Source organism: Oncorhynchus mykiss, chromosome 3 (genome assembly GCF_057628025.1).
Source record: "Oncorhynchus mykiss isolate SJ-2025 chromosome 3, ASM5762802v1, whole genome shotgun sequence".
Lineage (NCBI taxonomy): Eukaryota > Metazoa > Chordata > Actinopteri > Salmoniformes > Salmonidae > Oncorhynchus > Oncorhynchus mykiss.
The window spans coordinates 27942501-27964017 of NC_143024.1; the positions used below are offsets into that span (position 1 = coordinate 27942501).

The 21517-nt window shown below is 42.8% G+C and overlaps 1 pseudogene across 1 annotated transcript in view; it reads left to right on the forward strand.

The window, feature by feature from the left end:
* LOC110503770 (activating signal cointegrator 1 complex subunit 3-like) overlaps positions 1-21517 on the forward strand; it is a 198517-nt pseudogene that overhangs the window by 94309 nt on the left and 82691 nt on the right. The window contains exons 9-11 of the transcript XR_016494925.1: positions 286-454; positions 1537-1677; positions 20160-20319. The product of XR_016494925.1 is annotated as an activating signal cointegrator 1 complex subunit 3-like (transcript). The remainder of the gene's footprint in view (positions 1-285; positions 455-1536; positions 1678-20159; positions 20320-21517) is intronic.

The window sequence follows — 21517 nt, forward strand, 5'->3', positions numbered from 1 at the left end:
CAATTCAATTCAAGGGGCTTTATTGGCATGGGAAACGTGTTAACATTGCCAAAGCAAGTGAGGTAGATAATATACAAAAGTGAAATAAACAATAAAAATTAACTGTAAACATTACACATACAGAAGTTTAAAAACAATAAAGACATTACAAATGTCATATTATGTATATATACAGTGTTGTAACAATGTACAAATGGTTAAAGTACACTCTCTTTCTTGCTCTCTCTCTGTCTCTCTCTCGCTCTCTGTTTCTCTCTCTCTCTCTTCCTCTTTCATTCCCCCCAGGTTGGTTAGTTGATGTTTAAGGGGATGCAGCGTCTAAACAGGATCCAGTCCATAGTGTTTGAGACAGCCTACAACACCAATGAGAACCTGCTCATCTGTTTCTGACAGGCCTCCATGAGATCAGACAGCACCTCCAACCTGGAGGGGTCATCAAATGGATGAGTTCAAGGTACCACTCAGCTGTGTGTGTGTGTGAGCGAGACATACAAACATACAGTAGAACACATGTATTATTGGTTGTCCTTATAAAGCCACCCCCCCCCCCCCCCACACACACACACACACACACACATGTTCTAATACACACACATTCTAACACCACACACCCAATGCCAGCCAGCAAGGATTGCCACTTTCTCATACAGTACATCTCCATTGAACTTTTCTTAATCTAAGTGGCCTGTTTCATATTTTTCAATAAATAGTGATTTATGCTGGTTGCTAGGGAACTAGTGATACTCTGCTGTACACTCATTTATCATGACCGTGACCTTTCACTTCCTCTCACTTTCTTTCTCTCTTTCTCCCCTCCCTGCACACCGTTCTCCCTTTTCTCTATATATATTTATCTCCCTCCCTCTTTCTCTCTCTACTCTCCTACCCGCTCCCTCTCTTCCCTTTCTCTCTCCCTCCCTCTTTCTCTCTCTACTCTCCTACTCGCTCCCTCTCTTCCCTCTATCTCTCTCTCCCTCCCTCTTTCTCTCTCTACTCTCCTACTCGCTCCCTCTCTTCCCTCCATCTCTCTCTCCCTCCCTCTTTCTCTCTCTACTCTCCTACTCGCACCCTCTCTTCCCTCTATCTCTCTCTCCCTCCCTCTTTCTCTCTCTACTCTCCTACTCGCTCCCTCTCTTCCCTCCATCTCTCTCTCCCTCCCTCTTCCTCTCTCTTCTCTCCTACTCACTCCCTCCCTTCCCTCCATCTCTCTTCCCTCCCTCTTCCTCTCTCTTCTCTCCTACTCGCTCCGTCTCTTCCCTCCATCTCTCTCTCCCTCCCTCTTTCTCTCTCTACTCTCCTACTCGCTCCCTCCCTTCCCTTCCCTCCATCTCTCTCTCCCTCCCTCTTCCTCTCTCTTCTCTCCTAGTCGCTCCCTCCCTTCCCTCCATCTCTCTCTCCCTCCCTCCCTCTTTCTCTCTCTTCTCTCCTACTCACTCCCTCTCTTCCCTCCATCTCTCTCCCTCCCTCTTTCTCTCTCTTCTCTCCTACTCGTTCCTTCTCTTCCCTCCATCTCTCTGTCTCTCCCTCCCTCTGTAGATAGTGTATGTAGACCCTATGAAGGCCCTGGCAGCAGAGATGAGGAACTACTTCAGTAAGCAGATGGAGCCACTGGGCATTGCTGTCAAAGAGCTCACTGGAGACATGCAGCTAACTAAAGGGGAGATTCTGCGTACACAGGTACTGTACAAACACACACGGGTGCGCACGCACGCACACAGTTTTTGTGTAGGCTTTCCCTATGCTTAGTTGGTCCAGAGTGGAGTTGTGTTCTGCCTCACAACTGTTCTCTAGCGCCTCTCAGTGGTTGGCTCTCAGCTCGGCTCTCTGGATTACAGTAGCTCTGTACCCTCTTCACACTGAGCATGTTTACTTGCACTAATAAATCGATATTAAACGGATTATGACAGTAGGTCGGTTATGTCATGTAAACACTTTACTCTGCTTATTTTAAATGGCGTTAGGTCAAAATCATATTAAGCATACGCCGATATAAACACCTGGTGTTCTGAACAATCTTTTGAATTATTAGGACATTAATTATTAACAACTTAATCAAAGTTATAGCAGTGTATTTTAAAATGATTTTGCAAGAGTAATGTGACTGTTTTTTTGGCGGTAGTAGTGTAAGCTCACAGTCATTGGCGCAGTGGAAACTTTTGCTCTGGAGTGACGAATCACACTTCACCATCTGGCAGTCCGACGGATAAATCTGGATTTGGCGGATGCCAGGAGAATGCTAACTGCCCGAATGCAGTGCCAACTGTAAAGTTTGGTGGAGGAGGAATATAATGGTCTGGGGCTTAGTTCCATTGAGGGGAAGTCTTAATGCTAAAGCTTAAAATTACATTCTAAATGATTCTGTGCTTCCAACTTTGAGGCAACAGTTTGGGGAAGGTCCTTTCCTGTCAGCATGACAATGTCCTATCAGCACAAAGCGAGGTCCATACAGAAACGGTTTGTCGAGATCGGTGTGGAAGAACTTGACTGGCCTGCACAGAGCCCTGACCTCAACCCCATCGAACACCTTTGGGATGAACTGGAACGCCGACTGCGAGCCAGGCCTAATGCCCAACATCAGTGCCCGACTTCACTAATGCTTTTGTGGCTGTATGGAAGCAAGTCCCCACAGCAATGTTACAACATCTAGTGGAAAGTCTTCCCAGGCAAGTGGAGGCTGTTATAGCAGCAAAGGGGGGACCAACTCCATATTAATGCCCATTATTTTGGAAAGAGATGTTCGACAAGCAGGTGTCCACATACTTTTAATCAAGTAGTGTATGTTTGCATTCATCTATATGCCAACAGTGCTCAACAATTAATCATAACCATTATAGATAACTAATTGCCAAATTGCCTCATATAAACTCAGCAAAAAAAGAAACGTCCTCTCACTGTCAACTGCGTTTATTTTCAGAAAACTTATTTGTATGAACACAACAAGATTCAACAACTGAGACATAAACTGAATAAGTTTCACAGACATGTGACTAACAGAAATTGAATAATGTGTCCCTGAACAAAGGGGTGGTCAAAATCAAAAGTAGCAGTCAGTATCTGGTGTGGCCACCAGCTGCATAAAGTACTGCAGTGCATCTCCTCCTCATGGACTGCACCAGATTTTGGAATTCTTGCTGAGAGATGTTACCCAACTCTTCCACTAAGGCACCTGCAAGTTTCCAGACACTTATGGGGGGAATGGCCCTAGCCCTCACCCTCCGATCCAACAGGTCCCAGACGTGCTCAATGGGATTGAGATCCGGGCTATTCGCTGGCCGTGGCAGAACACTGACATTCCTGTCTTGCAGGAAATCACGCACAGAACGAGTAGTATGGCTGGTGGCATTGTCATGCTGGAGGGTCATGTCAGGATGAGCCTGCAGGAAGGGTACCACATGAGGGAGGAGTATGTCTTCCCTGTAACGCATAGCGTTGAGATTGCTTGCAATGACAACAAACTCAGTTCAATGATGCTGTGACACACCGCCCCAGACCATGACGGACCCTCCACTTCCAAATCGATCCCGCTCCAGAGTAAAGGCCTCAGTGTAACGCTAATTCCTTCGACGATATACGTGAATCCGACCATCACCCCTGGTGAGACAAAACCGCGACTCGTCAGTGAAGAGCACTTTTTGCCAGTCCTGTCTGTTCCAGCGACGGTGGGTTTGTGCCCATAGGTAACGTTGTTGCCAGTGATGTCTGGTGAGGACCTGCCTTACAACAGGCCTACAAGCCCTCTGCCCAGCCTCTCTCAGCCTATTGCGGACATTCTGAGAGCTGATGGAGGGATTGTGCGTTCCTGGTGTAACTCGGGTAGTTGTTGTTCCCATCCTGTACCTGTCCCGCAGGTGTGATGTTCAGATGTACCAATCCTGTGCAGGTGTTGTTACACGTCTGCCACTGTGAGGACGATCAGATGTCCATCCTGTCTCCCTGTAGCGCTGTCTTAGGTGTCTCACAGTACGGACATTGCAATTTTATTGCCCTGGCCACATCCGCAGTCTTCATGCCTCCTTGCAGCATGCCTAAGGCACGTTCACGCAGATGAGCAGGGACTCTGGGCATCTTTATTTTGGGTTTTTTCGGAATCAGTAGAAAGGCCTCTTTAGTGTCCTAAGTTTTCATAACTGTGACCTTAATTGCCAGCTGTCTGTAAGCTGTTAGTGTCTTAACGACCGTTCCACAGGTGCATTTTCATTAATTGTTTGTGGTTCATTGAACAAGCATATGAAACAGTGTTTAATCCCTTTACAATGAAGATAGCCTAGGCCAGGTATGCCAAATTGGGTTCCCTCAGGGGAACGCGCAATGCCGTCGGTGATATGCCAACTTAAAATGTGTTTCACAATTTTTTTTAAACACTTTTTCATATAGTACAGATATCTTTTCCAACTGGGCTATACATTTGGGTGAGGTTTTTTTCTCACCTGAGTAGTCTCGTTTCACTGCCAAAAATAAAATGAAACCGTCATGTGTTCAGCGAAATAACAACACAATGTCAAATACAGTTAGCCTAGTCAAATAATTAACATCCAATCACATTAACCGTTAATCTCTAGCGGGAAACCTTCACTCTTGTGCAGTAAGAAACGAAACATAACAATTTGAAAAATAAACCACTGGAGTTTTTTGAGCGAGAATAAAGATTACTTTTGAGTAGTAAGACATTCATAAAAGCAACAGATACCGTTAATAAGAAGGGGCTAGAAGCGTCTTATTTGATGAGCTACCGAGTGGCTAGGACAGGCAAGCCCCAAACTATTGTGGAGGACTTAATTCATCCTGCTGCCGCGGATATGGCTGGGACAATGCTGGGGGAAAAGCCCAAAAACTATACAGCCAATTGCTTCATCAAACAACTCTGTTTCACGACGCATCGGTGACATGGCAGGAGATGTTTTGAAACAATTCCTGCTTCGCATGCAAGTCAGTGAATGCTATGCGTTACAGCTGGATGAGTCAACAGACGTGGCGGGCCTGGCACAGCTCCTGGTATATGTCCATTACGTTTATGGGGCATCAGTTCAGGAAGACATCCTCTTCTGCAAACCCCTGGAAACCAGGACAACAGGAGAGGATATTTTTAAAGTACCGGACAGGTTTGTGACATCAAATGGACTTAGGTGGTCAAGATATGTTGGTATCTGTACTGATGGTGCAAAAGCCATGACAGGGAGACATAGTGGAGTGGTAACGCGCGTGCAAGCAGTTTCTCCTGACGCCACTTGGGTACACTGCAGCATCCACTGAGAGGCTCTTGCTGCCCATGGAATGCCTGTCCGCTTGAAAGACGTTTTGGACACTACAGTGAAAATGGTTAACTTTGTTAAAGTAAGGCCCCTGATCTCTTGTGTATTTTCTGCATTATGCATTGATATGGGCAGTGCTTTTACAACATGCTAGGCTCTGGTTATCAAGGGGTAAAGTATTGACACATTTGTTTTTAGCTGCGAGACTCGCTTAAAGTTGTCTTTAACTGACCGTAATTTTCACTTGTCAGACTGCTTGCATGATGACGAGTTTCTCACACGACTGGTCTATCTGGGTGATGTTTTTTCTCGCCTAAATGATCTGAGCCTAGGATTACAGGGACTCTCCAACTATATTCAATGTGCGGGACAAAATTGAGGCGATTAAGAAGTTGGAGCACTTCTCTGTCTGCATTAACAAGGACAACACACAGGTCTTTCCATCATTGTATGATTTTTTTGTGTGCAAATGAACTCAAGCTTACGGACAATGTCAAATGTGTTATAGCGAAGCACTTCAGTTGGGTGCGAAATTATGCAGGTACTTTCCCGAAATGATGACACAAACAACTGGATTCGTTATCCCTTTCATGCCCTGCCTCCAGTCCACTTACATCTGAATAAGAGAGCCTCCTCGAAATTCCAACAAGCGGTTCTGTGAAAATGTTATTTAATCAGAAGCCACTGCCAGATTTCTGGATAGGGCTGCGCTCAGAGTATCCTGCCTTGGCAAATCACTCTGTTAAGACACTGATGCCCTTTGCAACCACGTACCTATGTGAGAGTGGATTCTCGGCCCTCAATAGCATGAAAACGAAATACAGGCATAGACTGTGTGGGGAAAATGATTTAAGACTGAGACTCTCTCCAATACAACCCAACATTGCGGAGTTATGTGCATCCTTTCAAGCACACCCTTTAATCTGTGGTGAGTTATTCACAATTTTCGATCAACAAATAAGGTTTTATATGTAAGATGGTTAAATAAAGAGCAAAATTATTGATTATTATATTATTATTTGTGCCCTGGTCCTATAAGAGCAACAAAGTCATTAACCCCGCCCATTTCTACAATTTATCTTCTTAAAATGAGATTTTAAACCTATCCCTTAAACCTAACCTTAACCACACTGCTAAACTTATGCCTAACCCTAACCTTAAATTATGACCAAAAAAATAAGTGTTTGAATTTTTTACGATATAGCCAATTTTGACTTTTTGGCTGTTGCAACTAGTGACAACCGCAAAGTAGCCTAAACGGAAATCAGACGGGACGCAATTATTCCAAAACTGCATCTCGTTGTTGGAACACACATTTCCTATACTTAAGTCAACCAGTACATTTTTTATTTGTAATAAAACAGTCGTCATTTGGCATGGAATGTAGCTTGTGTATCTCATCAGATCTGTTTTTATAGGCATTTATTTTTGTAGGCCTAACGGCACGTGTGTGTAGAGGGAGCAGTCGCAAAGCAATTGATTGAGTGAGACACGGATGGAAAAAGGAATTTAGGGAGAACTGTTTGATGCTTGGCTTGGTTTCTCTTTTGTTATGCTCCACAAATGCTGCAAATGGAAAACTAGAGTCAAAGCAGATGAACATTGTGTAGTGTCTTTGGCTATGCCGGATTAATTGCTTAAACATGCTATTCTATAAAACTATCCGTAATTAATATCACCTGATTGAGCTAATCATGTAAATGTAATTAACTAGAGAGTCGGGCACCACAAAATAATATTTATAGAGCTGTTATCTTCCAAATAAAATCTTAAAGATCTAGTAATATTTTACATCAATAGCAGTCAATATCAATTGTCATCTTACTTCAGTCTCATAATCTGAAAGTTGTAAATTATTGGTTATCTGCAAGAACCCTGGCTAACAAGTTGAATCAGCAATACAAAATTGGGTTGAATTATTTATTTACTAAATACCTAACTAATCACACAGAATTCACATACACATAATTAAATCATAACTTGATTACAAATTACGTCATAAAGGAAAACGTCCCTAGCGGGAGGAACAGATATGACAGCTTGTTACACAAAGGAAAAGGGGCTGGGTTTGAGTGAAAGAGCGGGAGACTGGGGAACAAAGGGAAAAAGCTGTGCTATCATAAATACAGTATCTTATGCATTCTAAATTACCACCCATTTGGAAAAGGAAAATGCAATAAATATTTACTCTGAGCTGCGCTTCAGTAGGTTGGTGGTAGATGGAAGACCGTGTGGCCGAACCGAGTCCACTGTCCTTTGAAGAATGTCTCTGGTGGTCACTTGGATAAGTTGTAGTCATGTCGTTGTGTGGTAGATGGGATACTCTGTCTGTTCCTTCCTAACCTGCGTTTGCATACCATTCGCAACCAAAGCTCATGCTGAAGTTGGCTTCGTTCTGTAGTTTTTTTTTCTGAACCATTCTGACAAAGGACCGTCATCCTACCTCATTGGAACAGGAAGTTATGTTGTCGTCAAGGGCTTATATAGGAAGGGACAGGAGGGTGTGTTTGAAAAGTTTTATAGCCCTTGTTCCTTCACAGGGGAGGGCCACTGATTGAGCAGCCCTATTTTATGAAAATCCAAATCTCACATTTTAGAAGCTAAAATCACATTTCATCCCATCACAAATAATTTAATATTCAAACATTTAAATTGAACAACAATTCCATGTGAATCTGATAACTCTGATGTGTAGACTTTCCACTGTAGAGTTTGTCATCTTATCATTGATGAGAATATCTCAGATGACAACCGAACTGAGATCATATTCATTAAGTACCACTGCATATGTTAAATTGTTCAGATTACCAGAATATAGTTCATTTCCCCCCACATTCTGACGTTCCCAGAATCTCTATGTTAACCAAGGGTTTTGCAAATGTAACCTCAGTAGGGTAGAGAGGAAAAAGGGGGGAAGAGGTATTTATGACTGTCATAAACCAACCCCCCAGGCCAACGTCATGACAATTGTCTTCAAAGTAAAATTTAGACCAAATACACTGAACAAAAATGTAAACGCAATATGCAACAATTTCAAAGATTTTACTGGGTTAAAGTTCATATAAAGAAATCAGTCAATTGAAATAAATGCATTAGGCCATAATCTATGAATTTGAAATGACTAGGAATACACGTGACTCGTTTCAGGAAACTAGGCGTATTTCGCCTTTGAACGTAAACTTTAAAAAAATAAATAATCTAAATGCGTTTTTTGGCAGATATGCCTTCTGAAACGTGAATTTTCATCTTCCTTAATAACAAACGTGTATGCCATCTCTAAGTACAAATAAAATGGTTAAATTACTAGCCTAGTTGGTTTCACCACAGAAAAATTAGCAACTTTCCCGACAGCCATGATTGGCTGAGATTATAAGTGGGCTGGACATGCAGAGAGATGTTTTCAGATGAATCCGCCATATAGCACGTTTCTGTCTATTTGAGCTGGTCAGTATGTGTAGGTAATCCTGTCTAATGCAGCTTTAAAAAAATGATTATGTAGTAGAACTGTATGAATGTTGCTCTTCACTTTCTGTAGGACCGAGTTTTGAAATCAGTGGAATTAGAATATGATAACTAAGGAGATGGAGAAAACACCTGTCTCCAGATTACATCTTCAAACTATGGGGCAACCATGGCATCCGTGACAGGGAGAAGCATCCACCAATGATGTATACTGGTAAGGTAGTCTAGCTAGCACACATTTCTAATTTTGACTAAGTCGTTTTCAATTCAAGTTAGTGTACTGTTAGCTAGCTAACGTTACGTGTATGTTCTGACTATTCATATCTCAGAGCCATTTGTTTGCTAGTTATAGCCTAATGTTAGCTAGCTAACGTTGAACCTGTTTGGTTAGCTATCTGCTCATGCAGGGTAGTTACCTACCTCATGCAGGGTAGTAACGTCATGAGTTTGGATTATGGTTCATTGTTTACTTAGCTAGCTACATCTCTTAACAAAAGACTCCATTATGCAAGTAACCTTTTCAATAGAATGTCACTGTGACAACTGATGATAGACGTAGCTAGTAAATTTGCTCTGGCTATCTACTCCGATTTCAGTCACTCTCATCTGAGTGTGCCAGAGTGCAGAATTCTCAACACTCGTTGAATATGGGCAGTGTCAGATAACATAAAAACAGCCTTAACCAGCTCTGCTAGGGTGAGTAAAATGGTCTGTGAGCTGTTCTCTCATCTGGAAGTAGCTAGCAAGGTAGCCAATGTTAGCCAGTTAGCTTGGGTGCTTGACTGCTGTTTTTAGGTCAGAATGCTCGGCTCAATCCTTAAAGGAGATGGGTGGGGCTGAAGCTTAAGAGGGTGTGAACTATGCTGAATGGGTGTAGATAAAGAAGAGCTCTCCTGTAGGTACCAAAACATTCAAAGGCCATTTTCTCAAAAGTGAGGTTGCAAATTTATCAACTTTCAAAGCAGAATTACTTTCCCATTATTCCTCAAATGCAGTGTATGATATACCATTTTGTAGGGACGTGGATCAGGAAACCAGTCAGTATCTGGTGTTAACACCATTTGCCTCATGCAGTTCGACACATCTCCTTCACATTGAGTTGATCAGGCTGTTGATTATGGCCTGTGGAATGTTGTTCTACTCCTCTTCAATGGCTGTGCGAAGTTGCTGGATATTGGTGGAAACTGGAACACGTTGTCGTACGCGTGTCTGGTGAATATGCAGGCCATGGAAGAACTAGGACATTTTCAGCTTCCAGGAATTGTGTACAGATCTGCCCACTGAAGTCGGTTACAACGCCGAACTGCAGCCAGGTCAAGACCCTAGTGAGGACAACGAGCATGCAGATGAGCTTCCCTGAGACGTTTTCTGACCGTTTGTGCAGAAATTCTTTGGCTGTGAACACCCAGTTTCATCAGCTGTCCGGGTGGCTGTTCTCAGACGATCCCGCAGGTGAAGAAGCTTGTTGAGGTCCTGGGGTGGTGTGGTTACACGTGGTCTGTGGCTGTGAGGCCGGTTGGGCGTAATGCCAAATTAGCTAAAACAACGTTGGAGGCGACTTGTAGTAGAAACATGGACATTCAGTTATCTGGCAACATCTCTGGTGGATATTCCTGCAGTCAGCATGCCAATTGCACGCTCCCTCAACTTGCCATCTGTGGCATTGTGTTGTGTGACAAAATCGCACATTTTAGAGTGACATTTCATTTATTTTTTTTACAATTTTATTTACAGTTGAAGTTGTCAGTTTACATACACCTTAGCCAAGGACATTTAAACTCAATTTTTCATGATTCCTGACATTTAATCCTAGTACAAATTCCCTATTTATATTCAGTTAGGATCACCACTTTATTTTAAGAATGTGAAATGTCGGAATAATAGTAGATTTCTTTCAGATTTAATTTCTTTCATCACATTCCAAGTGGGTCAGAAGTTTAAAAACACTCAATTAGTATTTTGTAGCATTGCCTTTAAATTGTTTAACTTGAGTCAAATGTTTCAGGTAGCCTTCCACAAGCTTCCCACAATAAGTTGGGTGAACTTTGGCCCATTCCTCCTGACAGGGCTGGTGTAACTGAGTTAGGTTTGTAGGCCTCCTTTTTGCATTTTGCCACAACTTTGGAAGTATGCTTGGGGTCATTGTCCATTTGGAAGACCCATTTGCGACCAAACTTCCTGGCTGATGTCTTGAGATGTTGCTTCAATATATCCACATACGTTTCCATCCTCATGATGCCATCTATTTTGTGAAGTGCACCAGTCCCTCCTGCAGCAAAGCACTCCCACAACATGATGCTGTCAACCCCGTGCTTCACGTTTGGGATGGTGTTCTTTGGCTTGCAAGCCTCCCCCTTTTTCATCCAAACATAACAATGGTCATTATGGCCAAACAGTTCTATTTTTGTTTCATCAGACCAGAGGACATTTCACCAAAAAGTAAGATCTTTGTCCCCATATGCTAGTTGCGAACCGTAGTTTTTATGGAGGTTTTGGAGCAGTGGATTCATCCTTGCTGAGCGGCCTTTCAGGGAGTGTCTATATAGGACTTGTTTTACTGTGTATATAGATACTTTTGTATCTGTTTCCTTCAGCATCTTCACAAGGTCCTTTGCTGCTGTTCATTGATTGATTTGCACTTTTCGCACCAAAGTACAGTGCCTTGCGAAAGTATTCGGCCCCCTTGAACTTTGCGACCTTTTGCCACATTTCAGGCTTCAAACATAAAGATATAAAACTGTATTTTTTTGTGAAGAATCAACAACAAGTGGGACACAATCATGAAGTGGAACGACATTTATTGGATATTTCAAACTTTTTTAACAAATCAAAAACTGGAAAATTGGGCATGCAAAATTATTCAGCCCCCTTAAGTTAATACTTTGTAGCGCCACCTTTTGCTGCGATTATTGCTATAAGTCGCTTGGGGTATGTCTCTATCAGTTTTGCACATCGAGAGACTGACATTTTTTCCCATTCCTCCTTGCAAAACAGCTTGAGCTCAGTGAGGTTGGATGGAGAGCATTTGTGAACAGCAGTTTTCAGTTCTTTCCACAGATTCTCGATTGGATTCAGGTCTGGACTTTGACTTGGCCATTCTAACACCTGGATATGTTTATTTTTGAACCTTTCCATTGTAGATTTTGCTTTATGTTTTGGATCCCTGGATTCCCTGTCCCTGCTGAAGAAAAGCAGGCCCAAACCATGATGCTGCCACCACCATGGTTGACAGTGGGGATGGTGTGTTCAGCTGTGTTGCTTTTACGCCAAACATAACGTTTTGCATTGTTGCCAAAAAGTTCAATTTTGGTTTCATCTGACCAGAGCACCTTCTTCCACATGTTTGGTGTGTCTCCCAGGTGGCTTGTGGCAAACTTTAAACAACACTTTTTATGGATATCTTTAAGAAATGGCTTTCTTCTTGCCACTCTTCCATAAAGGCCAGATTTGTGCAATATACGACTGATTGTTGTCCTATGGACAGAGTCTCCCACCTCAGCTGTAGATCTCTGCAGTTCATCCAGCGTGATCATGGGCCTCTTGGCTGCATTTCTGATCAGTCTTCTCCTTGTATGAGCTGAAAGTTTAGAGGGACGGCCAGGTCTTGGTAGATTTGCAGTGGTCTGATACTCCTTCCATTTCAATATTATCGCTTGCACAGTGCTCCTTGGGATGTTTAAAGCTTGGGAAATCTTTTTGTATCCAAATCCGGCTTTAAACTTATTCACAACAGTATCCCGGACCTGCCTGGTGTGTTCCTTGTTCTTCATGATGCTCTCTGCGCTTTTAACGGACCTCTGAGACTATCACAGTGCAGGTGCATTTATGCGGAGACTTGATTACACACAGGTGGATTGTATTTATCATCATTAGTCATTAGGTCAACATTGGATCATTCAGAGATCCTCACTGAACTTATGGAGAGAGTTTGCTGCACTGAAAGTAAAGGGGCTGAATAATTTTGCACGCCCAATTTTTCAGTTTTTGATTTGTTAAAAAAGTTTGAAATATCCAATAAATGTTGTTCCACTTCATGATTGTGTCCCACTTGTTGTAGATTCTTCACAAAAAAATACAGTTTTATATCTTTATGTTTGAAGCCTGAAATGTGGCAAAAGGTCGCAAAGTTCAAGGGGGCCGAATACTTTCGCAAGGCGCTGTACGTTCATCTCTAGGAGACAGAACGCATCTCCTTCCTGAGCAGTATGGCGGCTGCGTGGTCCCATGGTGTTTATACTTGCGTACTGTTGTTTGTACAAATGAACGTGGTACTTTCAGGCATTTGGAAATTGCTCCCAAGGATGAACCAGACTTGTGGAGGTCTACAATTTATTTTCTGAGGTCTTGGCTGATTTCTTTTGATTTTCCCATGATGTCAAGCAAAGAGGCACTGAGTTTAAAGGTAGGCCAGGTACACCTCCAATTGACTCAAATGAAGTCAATTAGCCCATCAGAAGTTTCCCACTGGATTTGTGATACACTGAATTCTAAGTGAAATAATCTGTCTGTAAACAATTGTTGGAAAAATTACTTGTCATGCACAAAGTAGATGTCCTAACCGACTTGCCAAAACTATAGTTTGTTAACAAGAAATGTGTGGTGTGGTTGAAAAACTAGTTTTAATGACTCCAACCTAGATGTATGTTAACTTCTGACTTCAACTGTAACTTGGCAAGTCCCCAGCACAAGGTGCACCTGTGTAATGATCTTGCTGTTTAATCATCTTCTTGCCACACCTGTCGTGCTGTTGTCGTCGTCTTAGGTCTCTCTTTATGTACTGTTGTGTTGTCTCTTGTCGTGATGTTTGTTTTGTCCTATTTTTATAAATGTTTTATCCCAGCCACAGGAGGCCTTTTGCCTCTTGGTAGGCCTTCAATAACAATTTGTTCTTAACTGGCTTGCCTAGTTAAATAAAATAAATTAAAACCTGTCAGGTAATTGGATAATCTTTGTAAAGTCGGTTTTACAGTATTGGCGGAAGAAAAATGTAATCTCTTGTTAAAGATTGCGTTTTGACGTCCGTTCAAGTATTCATGTAACCGTACCCACTGTAGTGCCAACCCCAACTATACTGTTCTGGCTCAGATCTCTTTCTTTACATTGTCCATTGTAAACAGGCTAGCCCAGCACAGCTTGGCTCTGTTTGGCTCGATAGGCTCAGTATGTGGAAAGGGCATCTGTCATAGCATCTTATGGCTGTATAGAGTAGCAGGGTTTACAAAGCAGAGGGAGATAACAGGAGAGAGTCTATTGTTGATGTTGTCTATCTGGGACAGAGATCCACACGGCCAATGCCAGTGTCTGGGACAGAGATCCACAGGGCCAATGCCCGTGTCTGGGACAGAGATCCACAGGGCCAATGCCCATGTCTGGGACAGAGATCCATACGGCCAATGACACTGTCTGGGACAGAGATCCACAGGACCAATGCCCGTGTCTGGGACAGAGATCCACAGGGCCAATACAAGTGTCTGGGACAGAGATCCACAGAACCAATGCCCGTGTCTGGGACAGAGATCCACACGGCCAATGCCCGTGTCTGGGACAGAGATCCACACGGCCAATACCAGTGTCTGGGACCGAGATCCACACGGCCAATGACAGTGTCTGGGACAGAGATCCACACGGCCAATACCAGTGTCTGGGACAGAGATCCACACGGCCAATAGCAGTGTTTGGGACAGATCCACACGGCCAATACCAGTGTCTGGGACAGAGATCCACACGGCCAATGACAGTGTCTGGGACAGATCCACACAGCCAATACCAGTGTCTAGGACAGAGATCCACAGGGCCAATACCAGTGTCTGGGACAGAGATCTACACGGCCAATGACACTGTCTGGGACAGAGATCCACAGGACCTATAACGGCACTTTACAGCTGGTCTCCTCACACTAGACTTTGGGCTCAGTTATGGTCAGGTCACAACACAGACTTCAGTCATACATCTGGAGTCATACATCTGGCATTCTGCAGTGAAGAGTAGGAGACAATATAGTGTCCGTGAATCACATGGAAATGTACACAATTGCAGTATATGTTCTCCCCACTGTATATGAGTCCATTTGGTTCCATTTTCTACATACTTTCTGTTTGTAGTCTAAGTTTACGTTTAAAGGGTTTTTCCATCCCGAAAGTTATATACAGTGGGGAGAACAAGTATTTGAAACACTGCCGATTTTGCAGGTTTTCCTACTTAAAAAAACACTTAGGCGGTCCGCCCAAGGATTACAATGGCTGAGAGGTCAGTGTGTGGCTACTTGGTTGACATTATTTTAGGATGGTTTGTGTGTGTTCTTTTGGTCTCCATATCTTATCTCTTTCTCTCCCTCGTCTATACTACCCCCCTCTCCATGTTCCTGATTCCTTGTTCTCGGCAGCCTTAGTTGCATTTGCCATGGTGACTGCAGTAAGTAGTACTGTAAAATACCAAATTCATATCCTGTTTATTGTCCACTGTATTTGTGCCCTTGAAGGTGGTGCTTGTATTTTAACGCGGGGGGAGGGAGAGAAGAGGAGATGCTTTCAACATTACCCAGCAGTACTTTAGTCAACCTCTTTTAAAGTGCTCTCCCAATTCAAAGTGTTCAAACAAGAGCCCAATGCTAGTTACAAAGGCTACTCTGTTTTCTCCAATTAACAAGATGACTGGATATATTGGAAATGTGATTGGCATGAGTTGAGACTAACTCATATTTGAAAGGCGCTCGTGGTCAGGTTTAACTTGCCACTCACAAAATGAAGATGATGAATATAATGTTGTTATTGAGTAACTAAACCAATTAGATTGTCACTTGTTATGCTCGTAGTGACATAACCAATCAGATGTTTTCATTCAATTAAAATGATTAGTCAATTGTCCAATCCGATTTCCAATTGTAACAGCTCCCCAGCAAATCAACCAATTAGGTTGTTTGCCTCGGTGAGTGGCCTGTAAATGAGTTTGTTCTTGTCTTTAATGTATTTGTCAACACCTCTGTCAACCAGGTGTGTATTCTCTCAATGGTAAAATCATGCATATTTCCTGCTACTTCTCCCTTGTTTTATATTAATTTCATTAAGTATATATTTTCATTATTAGTCATTATTTTCCCCAGAGCATTTGACTGTATTTATTTATTTATTTGATTTATTTTACCTTTATTTAACCAGGTAGGCAAGTTGAGAACAAGTTCTCATTATGGTACGTGTGAGTCAACAGTGTGTGAAACAGAATGAAGAAAAGGAGGATGAATGGGATTTGTGAAGGATGTAGGCTAAACTCCTTCCCATCTAGTGAGCCCCTCACTGATGGAGGGGGTGAGAGGTAGACAGAGAGAGGAAGGACTAGGCTGAAAAGGTTGCCAAGAACAAGCATATCTAGCAAATCCAAAAGAGGATAGTAAGAGCTTAGACTTTAGAGGTTCATAAACCTCCTGGTACTTAAGGATGGTGAGATGAAAGCATAGAGAGAGACCGAGCGAGAGAGAGAGAGAGAGAAATCGAGGGGGAGAGATGTGAATCTTGAGAAATTAGGTCAATACCAGTTAATCTGGAGGTGTGTGTGTGTGTGTGTGTGTGTGTGCGTGTGCGTGCGTGCGTGCATGTGTGCGTGCGTGCATTTGTTTCCTTGTGAGAGAGAGGGCACACACACACTTTTAATGAGGATGGACTGGCAGAGGCTCAACAATATTATCCTTACCCCCTGCATACTCCCACCAACCAGCCTTGCTTCTCTATCTACCCAGACTGTAGAGCTTTGGATGAAATACAATTTCATGAAATGACATTCTGTTTCTGCTAGTGTGGAGTAAGTGTATAGTAAGTGTATTAAAACTCCATTAACTCCATTAAAGTTCACAGGTACTATAAAGTTAGCTCTCTGGAGACCTCAGGGTAAATAAGCAGGATTTTTTGACATGATCCTCATACATTTTTGTAATCTGAAACAACTTTCTAACAGACCTTACTATTTATCCCCTCCCACAGACATATCACACCAGTGTTTGTTTCTCACTGTTCGCTTATATGTGTGACATCGTTGCTGTAGTTCGATACAGAGAAGATTAGCATTCCTACAATATTATTCTGTTGAAATGTAATTTGATCTCTGGGAAATGAAGCTAATTGATAACTTACTTTATATGTACATACTGTATTCTCCTCAGCTCATCCTACATAATTACTGCTGTACATACGTTCCATGTAGTAGTATTGTACTGTTGAGAACTTACTGCACTGCTGGAGCTAGAAACACCACCACTTCCCTGTACCTGCTTTAACATCTGCTGGTCTGTGTACGCAACAAATAAACAATGTTTTGATTTATGGGTCTGCTGTTGTCACAACTCCCATTAAAAACATGCAGTGTACATCCACTGCATGTTTTATTGGGAGTTGTGTGTGTATATATATATATATATAAATATATATATATATATATACACGCACACACAGATACATTTGTAGCCTTGACAAGCTATTAGTCGTTCACTTACAGTATGAAAGCAGTGAAACAATTCTACCTTCTTACCTTTCCCTCCTCGCAAACCCCCCCCCTCTCTCTCTCTGGCACCGATAGTTACCATGGTAACAGTCAATGGGCTTGGAGTGGCTGCTGGCTGGCAGACATGCCAGTGTGCGGGTGGGTGGGTGAATGGGCAGTGGGCGTGCTGGTTCTCCTAGTCCCTCAGTCCAGAGAGTAAATATTAACTTAATGACAGAGTGGCCCCCTGGTGCTCTGCTCCACAGACAGAAAGACACGCACCCACAGACAGACAGACCGTCAGACAGTCAGTCAGACAGGTAATTAGTAGATAAGTGGTAGTGTGGGAAGACCTTGCCATGCCCCTTGGTTCCACATGGCTGCACACATCACTGTTACCACGCTGGGTAGAGCTCCCCTTGTTAACATGGAGCTGGGGCTGAGTCACATTACATAGCAATATAGGGTCGGTTTCTCAGACACACATTAGGCGTAGTCCTAGACTAAAATGCTTTTTCAATGGAGATTCTCCATTCAGTATGATTTTTGTTTAGGGCTTAATCCGCGTTCAATAAAACCGCTCCGTGTGTTCCAGAATTGTTCTGATCCACTGGGTGCACGTTGGGTCGAGCCCCACTCATCCTATGGCTGCGTCTGACCACCACAGACGAGCTGCAACTTGCACATCAGAACAGTTCTAAGGACACTATTTCTACGTGATCATCATGGAACGTTGATTTGAATGTGGATGTCCATTCTAGTAATTGTAAATGTTCTATAATGGAAACCCACTTTGACACAGGTCTTTATCCGCCCCATTGTGTTCCAGGACTGCACTCTCTTCTATTTCACCAACGCTGCATATTCACAAATATTGTGTTTTTTCCAGGGGAAGGTTTAATCCGTGGGAGTCTGTTCAACCATAAATATTAAACACTTAGCAGCCAGTCATAGAAATAAATAACGAGATCAATATCAATGTTATTAAAAAACAACGCAAGGAAAATAATGGGTGTTTCCTGTTAAGTCAAATGGCGTCTTGTCATTGTTTTTGTTGTGTAATTAAAGAAAGCACTGTGGCCTGCTAGTCGTTGGTTTGGAAGCCAGAGCTTTCATTTAGATGAACCTGCAGCCTAATTAAGACAGCCACTTCTCTCATATCTGCTAGCACTGTGCCAGTCTCTAATGGCAATGTGTGCGTGGTCGTTTTCTCTCTGCTAGCACTGCGCCAGTCTCTAATGGCAATGTGTGTGCGTGTGTGGCAATGTATGTGTGTGTGTGCGTGCATGGCCGTTGCCTCTCTGCTAGGAAGGAGCGCCAGTCTAGCCAGATGGATTTGAATGCAAACTAGAGTCTAATGAAATTATTTTACAAAAAGTGTCTAATAGGAATTTTCACACACGCATGCACACACACACACACACACACACACACACACACACACACACACACACACACACCGATGGGTTGGCAAACAGCTTGCACACCATTCATTATGCATTGTTCTATTTTTCTATCGTTAGACGCTTAATTGCACTAGAACAATGGTTCTGAAGGGCCCAAAGGGTCCGGGTTTTAAACGGGAACAGGTGAGATGATGATTAAGAAGATGACAAGGGAGGAGTGAGGGATGTGTAGAGGATAGAGGGATGAACTGATAACACAGAGGATGGATAGAGTGCTCTGGTTGCAGGTGGTGTATATGACACAAGTAGGGCCTAGAGTTTTTCTTTATCATGTGACCTGGACAAGAAGAACTCTGTCCCCTAGTTAAACACAGTACCCTGACCTGATGTTCATTAAGAACTCTGTCCCCTAGTTATAACACAGTACCCTGACCTGATGGTCATTAAGAACTCTGTCCCCTAGTTATAACAGTACCCTGACCTGATGGTCATTAAGAACTCTGTCCCCTAGTTAAACACAGGACCATGACCTGATGGTCATTAAGAACTCTGTCCCCTAGTTATAACTGTACCCTGACCTGATGGTCATTAAGAACTCTGTCCCCTAGTTATAACAGTACCCTAACCTGATGGTCATTAAGAACTCTGTCCCCTAGTTATAACAGTACCCTGACCTGATGGTCATTAAGAACTCTGTCCCCTAGTTATAACAGTACCCTAACCCGATGGTCATTAAGAACTCTGTCCCCTAGTTAAACACAGTACCCTGACCTGATGGTGATTAAGAACTCTGTCCCCTAGTTATAACAGTACCCTGACCTGATGGTCATTAAGAACTCTGTCCCCTAGTTATAACAGTACCCTGACCTGATGGTCATTAAGAACTCTGTCCTCTAGTTATAACAGTACCCTGACCTGATGGTCATTAAGAACTCTGTCCCCTAGTTATAACAGTACCCTGGCCTGATGGTCATTAAGAACTCTGTCCCCTAGTTATAACAGTACCCTGACCTGATGGTCATTAAGAACTCTGTCCCCTAGTTATAACAGTACCCTGACCTGATGGTCATTAAGAACTCTGTCCCCTAGTTATAACAGTACCCTGACCTGATGGTCATTAAGAACTCTGTCCCCTAGTTAAACACAGTACCCTGACCTGATGGTGATTAAGAACTCTGTCCCCTAGTTAAACACAGGACCATGACCTGATGGTCATTAAGAACTCTGTCCCCTAGTTATAACAGTACCCTGACCTGATGGTCATTAAGAACTCTGTCCCCTAGTTATAACAGTACCCTAACCTGATGTTCATTAAGAACTCTGTCCCCTAGTTAAACACAGGACCATGACCTGATGGCCATTAAGAACTCTGTCCCCTAGTTATAACAGTACCCTGACCTGATGGGCATTAAGAACTCTGTCCCCTAGTTATAACAGTACGCTGTTCTAATTGTCAAAGTATGTCATGGATTTTGAGTATATGGGGCTGAACGGGTACTTTTGGATCGACTGACAAATCATGTCTGTATGTGTTCATCTGTCTGGCACTGACGGTGTGTGTCCATCTGTTTTCCAGATGCTGGTGACCACCCCTGAGAAGTGGGACGTGGTGACCAGGAAGAGCGTTGGGGACGTGGCCCTGTCCCAGATTGTAAAGCTCCTCATCCTGGACGAGGTGCATCTGCTACACGAGGACAGAGGACCAGTTCTGGAGAGCCTGGTGGCCAGGACACTACTTTTATTTTATTTTTATTTATTTTACCTTTATTTAACCAGGTAGGCAAGTTGAGAACAAGTTCTCATTTACAATTGCGACCTGGCCAAGATAAAGCAAAGCAGTTCGACACATACAACGACACAGAGTTACACATGGAGTAAAACAAACATACAGTCAATAATAAAGTATAAACAAGTCTATATACAATGTGAGCAAATGAGGTGAGAAGGGAGGTAAAGGCAAAAAAAGGCCTTGGTGGCAAGGTAAATACAATATAGCAAGTAAAACACTGGAATGGTAGTTTTGCAATGGACAGGCTACTACGACAGGCTAGTCCCTCTCTGTCTCAGCATAAGGCTCTAAAAAATATAAATATATATTGGTAGCACTGGTGCTCCCAACTTTAAAAAGTTAGTAGCACAAAATACAATGTAGGAGCACCAGAAATGTAAACATTTTTATTGATTGAGATAAAGCCTATATTGGAGATATAATATATTAATTATATCTACTTTTGAAGCACATGCTGTGGCTAGAAACTATAACCGTTTAAAGACATTGTTTGTCAATTATTATATACACTGCTCAAAAAAATAAAGGGAACACTAAAATAACACATCCTAGATCTGAATGAATGAAATATTCTTATTAAATACATTGTTCTTTACATAGTTGAATGTGCTGACAACAAAATCACACAAAAATTATCAATGGAAATCAAATTGATCAACCCATGGAGGTCTGGATTTGGAGTCACACTCAAAATTAAAGTGGAAAACCACACTACAGGCTGTTCCAACTTGTCCGTAAAACAAGTCAAAATGAGACTCAGTAGTGTGTGTGGCCTCCACGTGCCTGTATGACCTCCCTACAATGCCTGGGCATGCTCCTGATGAGGTGGCGGATGGTCTCCTGAGGGATCTCCTCCCAGACCTGGACTAAAGCATCCGCCAACTCCTGGACAGTCTGTGGTGAACTCTGTAGGTGGATGGAGCGAGACATGATGTCCCAGATGTGCTCAATTGGATTCAGGTCTGGGGAACGGGTGGGCAAACCTTCTTGCCACAGCTCGCATTGATGTACCATCCTGGATGAGCTGCACTACCTGAGCCACTTGTGTGGGTTGTAGACTCCGTCTCATGCTACCACTAGAGTGAAAGCACCGCCATCATTCAAAAGTGACCAAAACATCTGCCAGGAAGCATAGGAACTGAGAA